Below are 8050 nucleotides of genomic sequence, written 5' to 3' on the forward strand. Positions count from 1 at the left end.
GTAACCTGGGATGAAGAAAGTCCAAATTCAAATCTGGAACAGGGGTCTCTTGCACCCTCTGTATGTATTTTGGTGTAAAGAAAGGAATGAGTGATTCTGTCCCATTTATTTTGAAAAAGATCAGAAATATTAACAAAGACATTCTAAATCACACCGAAACAGTTCTAGCAAGTACTATTTCAAATTATATAACTACCTGAATTTAAAAAACCCCTTATTTTATACATTCCTCTCAAGGGTGCTTTTAAGAACATGGTCACATGTCATCTTTCAAAATAGGATCTTTCTTCTTAGCAAGGATATTGCCACTCAGTGTGAACATGAAATAAAAATACAAATATGAAGCAATATCAAATATCCATCCTTTCACTCATTTTTGCCCTTTTATAGTCTTTATTATGTGAGAGGAAATGGTTTCCTACCCTTTCTGCATGCAGAAACCATTAGCACAGCATATTGGGTCTGGAGTTAGGGAAGCGGCACCATGTCAGTAACTGAGTCTCTATATGCCTTAGAAAACACTGTGATTGCCTCCATCACTGCCCCAGTTTTAGGCATATTTGGCTTTGCTGAAATCTCTACATCTGCATTCCCAGCACAGCTGTGTAAGCAGCACTAAACAAGATAGAATCATTTTAGTGCTCACTTGCTGCACCTGACAATGCAGTTTAATACTCAGAGCCTCCTGCAGACCAGCTGACATCTCTGCTTCCAAGTGCTTCCAGTCCATGGCGGAACAACTCCGAGGCAGAACATTTTCTCCCTCTGATGTTCTCAAATGGGGAATTGGTTCTACACCTCCTCTCAGAGCACATTGTGTTATTGGTGTCAGTGTGCTGTCTCCCTGCTTTCCACCTTCACCACAAGCAACAACTGCACTACTTATTAGTCGTCGTAGAGATAAGAGTTTTCACCTTTTATAAGCCAAGTAGCAAATAGTTTTTCCTCAATGTAAAGCATTACAAATCACCACGGTCACAATCTCAACAGAACACACAATCTACCCTTAGGTGTACTGCACTGTGAACTCCAGAAAATCAGAACAAATTAAGAATATACTCACAACAGTAGTCCACCATCTAAAAAATGACAGATATCCACTGTGAAGATTAAATTTTAAAAAAAATACCTAATGCAGAATTATCACACCAATACATGTACAGAAAACAAAGTTTTCAGCAATAACACAGTAATTTTAAAAAGCAAAAAAGAGAAAATGAAGAGCAACTTTGCACCAGAACAGAAATGAATATACAAAATACTTTCTATATTCTGTGTCTTAGGGAGAGTGTGTTTCTCATTTTAAGCAAGACTTGTTGAATCTGTCAGGTAAAGAACAGCTCACCAAAAGGCATCTCTTGTTCGCAGCCACGCTCAGCCCTCCCTTCCCACCATTCACTGTTAGAAGCTGCCCAGTGCCAACCAAAAAGCTTCCCACCCAGCCCCCATTGTCCTTCCCCAAGCAGTCAGAAATCCGACCTACATATCGTAGCATCTGACCCCAAATAATGCTGCCAGACATTCCCAGGCTGAGTCACTTCCAAACAGACCAACTAGTTAATAAGTAGATTTCTACACCAACAATGTAAAATTAGTACCCTAAGAATATAATTTACAAATGGAACTAAATTCCCCTTAAAAGATGAGAGGGAAAAAGTGTAGTAAAAACCACAGGAATGCCTTGTGTTTTCTTCTAGTAATTTAACCATTGCACTACACAAAAGCAAACTCAAAGAAACATGAGCAATTCCTGTGCTTGGAAGCCAATGGTTAAGATATAAACCAGCGGGAACTTCCTCTGAGGATGCTCAGAGAAACCCCCAAGTTTTACCACACAATTCGTGCTTCCAAGACATATGATCGCTGCACATATAGAATCGAGGAATTGCCATATTAATGAACCTAATTGCCCATCTTGGTAAAGAACTATGTAGTGCATTGCATTTACAATATGCTGACAGCAGCAGCTCTTTATCCCTAGAGGCTTCAGACAACTGTCCAGCTTATGTCCCGAAGCATGTGGTAGTACAATACAGTGCAATATAATTGTATTATCCAATATAAGTTTTTCCTCAATACACGACATATCTAGTTTGTTACATATCTGGCCCCAGTGATGTTCTACATAGAACTTCACCCTTTAAAAGTCCAGCCATCCGAACAACAGCGTGGCCCAGACATCATACTCCCTCCCCAGCTTTTTTTAAAGACAGAGCACAAAATGCCAACATACCATATAAGCCAGTTGTTTTTGAACTGAACCCAAAGGAATTGTGCTTTCATGATGCATTCATTAGATGTACATAAGGTTTTACCATATTAAGAAAAAAAAAACACCACAAAATAAGAAACTGTGTTCCTTTCCTTTATTATGAAGTACCAATACTTTGCATACAACATGCAATTTATTGCTTATTGACATTATTGCATATATCAAAGGGGAAAAAGAAAAAAATCAGCCAATATAATTTTATGCAAGCTCCTAAACTGTTCAAACAAAATACAGAAATGCTTTACAATATCACTGAGATGCAAACAAATAATTCAGATTTTTTTAATAATAAAAAGTAAATTTAAATCCATAATATTTAACCATTCACCTTGTTACAACTGATAACTTTAATCACTGATCTGTAGAATTGCTATATCGCATTTCAAAGTTTTGTGCCATGGTAAGGATTGCTACTACAATCAGGCCACATCACTGTTCGAATTTAACAGTGTGATCCTGACATTTTGTGACAGTATTAGTATTTACTGCAAACCAGATTGTCAAGATTTTCCGGAAATCAGTCTAGCTGAATCTACAGTTTTTGTCCTTGCTCTGCACATAAGTTAGACATACTTATCAAGTTTCTTTTTATACAGAAGGTCATGTAAACATTTTTGAATTATAGGCTCCATTATTTATGCCTAACTTGTAACTCATTTGTTCCCGACAGCTTTTGTAATTTGGTTTTATATCAGCTGTGCTTGTGTTAAATTATTCTACATATATAAGTTTCTGTAGATATTGACGAAAACACTGGTATATGCATGCTAGAAGCAAATCCAGGATATTTGGATGTGTGCATATTAAGTGTGCAAATTATATAGCCGAGCTCATGATTAGCCCTTTTCCTCCTTTCCCCCTATTCATATGATGGATTTCTCTTGTGAAACTGGAATACGGTCACAATAAACAAAACCAATATATCCCACATTGCATCAAAAATGTTATGTTCTGTATTACAGATTAGTATTAATATTTAAGTGTTGCTTTCAAACCTAGCAAATTTTTTTAAAATACCAAAATTTAAAAACTTAGAAGACAATTTACATGCAACATGTTCCACCTGGGTGCAGATTCTCATATACTTAAATATTTATAGGCTCACAAAAGCATGCCTGTCCACAAGACAACTACAATGTTTGACATCCCACATATAGGTTAAAAATAAAGATACACTACAGAATATTTTAGTTCCTTTTATACTTTCAATAAGTAGGAAGTTATAAATAGCACACTGAATCATTTTATGGTTGATACCAAACCATGTTGAACTCTTCATAGTTCACTCTCTTAAAGACATTTCCTTTACAACTAGATTAAAAATTTAAATACATTGTTATAATTAGATGCCCTCTCAGTGCAGGACAGCACACAAAGAAGCTGATCACAAACGAATTTTTGCCAAAATATTTCTTATACCAAACAATACAATTTATTCTTCGTAGCTACCTTCCATTCTTTACTGAGCTATAAAGTGCTTGGTTATTATAAACAGGGCAAGAATATCAAAGGAGGTAGCTAGTAGAGATTTGTAATGGATAAGAAACCTCACCAAGTGTTACCACCTAAAAGTGTGATTTGATGCTTAATCCCAGATCTCTCAACATCCCAAGCAGCACATCTTTCATTTTCTCTACTACAAAAAGAACTTTCAAGTTGCTTTCAGAAAATCCTAAGGCCTTCATCTGTTCAACGAAGAGATTTTACCCAGGTTTGGATGAACATTTAAGTTCATAAATATTGATCACTTTTTCCATTTGCCTGCTGTCAGGATCTCAGCAACGAACTACTGTTCTTTTTCTAGCTGTCAAATGTATTCCACAGGCAGAGACACTCCACCAGGTACAAATCCTTCCTCATGAAGTTCCTTGTAGCCAGATAATGATGTTGTACAGTAGGCTATTAAAATATGAAAGAGGGCTGTCAAAGTCTTCCACACTTGCATTTTTTCATCTGAAAATTCTAGTCTCTTTCTATTTGCTTTATTGATGGCTTTCACCAGCAGCTAACACTGCACCAGATCCTAAGCTGGAGTAATTGTCAAGCAGCCCTTTATTTTCCTCTGAATGGCTCAGCACAAGCATCACAAAACAATTTTACAAACTTCTCTATTACATGATCTTTTACGGAAAGCTTGTAGGTACATATACTTAAAACACACATAAGTCCACAAGAAAAAGTCCTCTTCATACAACAATCTACAACCAATAACTCATTTTATAGAGCTTGAAAATGTTAAAGAATAAAGTTTTGTTTTCCACTGTGAACAGAGATACAGAAGTACCTAAACGTTTCTGCTACGTATCAGTCTGTAGTTCCAGCCACAGCAGCAGGAAGACATCTGGGTCCCTACACGTGTGTTCTGTCTCCTCCACCTCTCCTCTTTAAACCTGCCAGAACACATTTGCTCACTTGTGTAAGCTTTTACCGCTAGGTTAACGGTAGTTTTGCAATATGAGTAATATTCTCCCATAATCTTCTAAGATGGAAGTAATTATCTTCCAGACGCTGTAATTAATGTAATTTCTAATAAAGTTCAATATAAAATTTAGAATTGGTAAGAATTTATATATAAAGTCAGCTACTCTCATTTTCCCGTCCATAGGATATTTTTCATTATTTGACAGATTCTTATTTTTTAAGCAATTAAGTTATTAAACTATTGAGCTCACCCAAGATAGCACGTATTTACAGAGGTAGAGTAGGCTTCAGAGATGTAATTCTTACCACTGAAGAATGCACACAGACAACCCATAAAGCATCTCTGTAGTGTAAGGCTCTCGACTTCATTGAAATCCACTGGAACGCTCACCGAGAAAATTAATATTTGAAGTATGTTTCCTCTGTGCAAGCACTGTATCCACAAATCAATTATAAAAGCAAAATTTCACCTACCATTCCCCTGTAGTATTTCTGAAAGTGGTATTTACTCATCTTTTGATGAAAAAGTAAAGCCATAAAAAAGGGAAACTTGCATTCCTACATCCAGCCCTAGCAGTACAAATAGACCTTCCCATGATCATCATGCTAATTTTACATCACCTGGTACTAAAGAATGTAAAAGAAAAACAAGATATCTAAACGTTTTTTACAGGATTAACTCCTTCTATTCGATGTGTCCATGGCAAAGACACCTGGTGACATACCAAGAGTCTGCTTTTACACTAGACAATGCATCAGTTAAAAATACAAGTTTTAAGCCACTAATAAGATAATATTACATTCTAAAGGTAGCATTTGTTATGATGCTACTTATCATGCTTCTACTTTTTTGCATAAAAAAGCAAAGACACAAGCTTGCAACATTAAATTTCATCACTATTTCACCACGGTTTTTAAATTAATAAAGTGCAATCGGAGAATGGGTGCCACAGCTATCTAATTTGCTGTATTATAAGCTTATAATGGCAGGTAAAAAAATGCCCTATACTAATGTATTCAGTACATGACAACTTTGCAGACTGTTTACTACAGTCCTTGCTGAATACATAAGTGTTAATAATTTTTTTCATTAGAAAGTTTTCTTCTGACACATAGTAGATGCATCAGGGCATAACTGTAATACATTAAAAAAATAGAAAATTTAAACCTAATGCATTGCAAAATATTGTTTTAATTACATTAATTTTGTACAGCAATCCAAAATATTACATGTTTTAAAATAATTATCCCACTACTCTTCCATTATGGATTGTTGCCCAGAGTGGATTATGTAGGGGCTTTTTTTTTTGTTTGTTTTCAATCTAGTTTTAACATAATTTTGTTATAACTTGACTTAGGGTTTTTTTTTTCCCCCTATCAGACACAAGTCTATCCAGAAGTGAAGGAAATGGACCATTCTACTTAATGTTCTCCACTGGGAAGAAAAAAAAAAAAAAAAAAAAAAAAGAAAAAAAAAAAAGAAATGTTACAGATCAATGCTAGGAAGGGATGAATTTCAAAAAGTTTGCAAGAGTTATCACCTTAAGAATTGCTCCAAATAATTTTCTTATCAATGTTTTTCATCCTACTTCCCAAATAACAAATGCAGATTTCTACTTTCAAACATATCCTCCAAAGTGTTTGAGTTTACTCTATTTAAAATTTATTTTAGAAAGGAACAAGCTATTACAAAATTATTCCCTGATCTAATGACTTAAAAAGCACAAGAAAAAAGTATTTTGTGTGCACCTTTAGTCATAAAGGTGATAGAAACATAGAGCCTGTAGCCTAGATTTTGCATTAGATACACTGAAATCACTATTTTAAAAGAGACCAGGTTCTGCAAATGAGTACAAAAGGGGTCTGTTCCTTTCAGCACGGAGGTCGCAGGATCAGCTCTCCAAGGTGACGGATTTACTGGTACCCACGGAAGGTACCGCGCTCACCCAAATCGTACAGCTCAACAGATTAATCGCTGACTTCCCCAAGGCATAAACAGAACCTTTGTCCGCAGGCCTGAGGAGTATTAATAAGCACAGAATCAAAAAAATAGAAGTATTAATGATCCTTGACATCTCTCCCTTAACGAGGCAGGACTGGGAAATGGTTTGGGAACAAGCCGGCCCAGGTGCGCAGTGGGACTGGGCGTATCAAAGCGCGCGCGACGCCGGCCCGAGCAACAGTCCCAGCGTCGTTTCACCTGGGGAACCGAAGCGACCGCGGCCACCGCGGTTCTTGGGCAGTGCAGCCTCCCCCGGGGTGTCACAGACCCCCGCGTCCTGGGGGACGGGAAGGCCGCGTCCCTCACGCCGGGCCCAGGGCACCCGCGGCCCCCACTGCGGAGGGGACGGCCCGTGTCAGCCGCTGCGCTGCAGGAAAGCCAGTTATCCTACACAGGGTAAATATTTTATCTTTTTGTTTTAAAACAAACTGCTCAAACAGTCTGCACTGGGACGTGCAGGGAGGTACTCTGAGCGGAAATGGATGCTTTTAGCACACCTTACCAGAAGGGATAACAAATAACAAGTCATGTCAACAAACAAAGCCAAACAAACCCAGAAGTCAATCAGTCCCAATTCAGATATGGTCTAAAGTAAGCAAAACAAAACCAAGCTACATACAAATACAGCTCTCGACAATCATTTAAAAATAAAAGAAAAAACTATGAATTAGATACTAGACTCTTCCTAGATTGTAAGATTCCTCTCTGATGTCCTCCAAGCATTTAAGTTTGCAGAATAAGGAACAGAGTATCTCTTGACAAATACATGTTTTTTAAAAAAATAGAACGGTGTCCCTACAGAAGTGAACTGTCATTCTACGAAATTACCGTACAGCTTTACAGAAGTTTGGCACAGTTAATTCAATAATGTTTTTAGCCGACACCTCAGATTTCTGATGTGATCAACAAGGAAAACGTGACAAAACACCTCAACACTTGATACTAAATGTGTTATTTCTGCAATAAAAGAAAAAAAGTATTACTGCAAATTACACATCACATATGCAGAAGAATTTTATCTCTTTACAATTAAACTTTGCAACCAAATAGCTAATGGTTAAAAATACTCTTGAGAAGAGTAGTAGCACTTCTCAAAGGTAGTAGCAGCAAAGGAAAAAGCACTCAAATAAGAATGATGCTGTTTCCACACATAATTTACAATTCTATTAATATATTACAAAAAAAAAAAAATCCTTGGGCGATTTAGAAGATGTACTATTGCATGTAACCTAACACAGCAAAAGTGAATCCTGCCCATCAAAATCACAGAATTTCAACATTTTTAAGATATTATGTAGTCTTATAGTACAGCATTTTAGATAAAATTATTTCATAAATTTCCCAAAATGGTTTGC

This window comes from Caloenas nicobarica, chromosome Z (genome assembly GCF_036013445.1).
Source record: "Caloenas nicobarica isolate bCalNic1 chromosome Z, bCalNic1.hap1, whole genome shotgun sequence".
NCBI classification, from domain to species: domain Eukaryota; kingdom Metazoa; phylum Chordata; class Aves; order Columbiformes; family Columbidae; genus Caloenas; species Caloenas nicobarica.